We start from the raw sequence: 1,098 nt of genomic DNA, 5'->3' as shown, positions 1-1,098 counted from the left end.
CACGTTTGACACTTTGATTTATTGCACTCAAAGTGTCAAACGTGTGTGGAATCAAAGTATGCAAAGCATCCTTATAAGTCTGTTAAAAGGAATTCCAATCCCTTAGACTTAATACACACTGACATTTGTGATATGAAGTCAACACCATCACGTGGTGGGAAAAAGTATTTCATAACTTTTATTGATGATTGCACTAGATACTGTTATGTCTACTTGCTAAATAGTAAGGATAAAGCAATAAACACATTTAGGCAATACAAAACTGAAGTTGAAAATCAGTTAGAGAAAAAGATAAAAATGATAAGAAGTGATAGGAGCGGAGAATATGAATCTCCCTTTGCCAAAATATGTGTAGATAATGGAATCATCCATCAAACTACGATCCCATATTCACCTCAATCTAACATAATTGCAGAAAGAAAAAATCAAAAGTTGAAGAAAATGATGAATGTCTTACTTATAAGTTCTGATTTACCGCAAAACTTGTGGAGGGAGGCTATCCTTAAAGCCAACTATATACTCAATAGATTTCCCCATATTAATACACAATCAATTTCTTATGAAAAATGGAAAGGAAGGAAACCCAACTTGAAATATTTCAAAGTGTTGGGGTGTCTAGCAAAGGTCCAAGTTCCTATGCCTAAAAGGGTTAAGATAAGACCTAAGATAGTGGACTGTGTGTTTATAGGATATGCTAAAAGTAGTAAAGCATGTCGGTTTTTGGTTCATAAATCCGAACATTCAGATATTAATGAAAATACGATAATTGAATCAGATCATGCTGAATTCTTTAAAAATATTTATCCATATAAAACTAGACATGAAAAGTCTAGTGGGGGGTCTGAACGACCTCAAGATGAACCAAGTGAGAATATACATAATGAAGAAAATCCAAGACGTAGTACACGTCAAAGAACATCTACTTCGTTTGGATCAGATTTTGTAATATTTCTCTTAGAAAATGAGCTCAAACATTTAAAGAAGTGATGTCGTTGTCAGACTCATCTTTTTGGAAAGAGGTAGTCAACAGTGAGATTGATTCAATTTAAGCAACCATACGTGGAAGTTGGTTGACCTTCCTCCAGGAAATAAACCTTT

Source organism: Capsicum annuum, chromosome 6 (genome assembly GCF_002878395.1).
Source record: "Capsicum annuum cultivar UCD-10X-F1 chromosome 6, UCD10Xv1.1, whole genome shotgun sequence".
Lineage (NCBI taxonomy): Eukaryota > Viridiplantae > Streptophyta > Magnoliopsida > Solanales > Solanaceae > Capsicum > Capsicum annuum.
Note: the sequence above shows the minus strand (reverse complement) of the source record.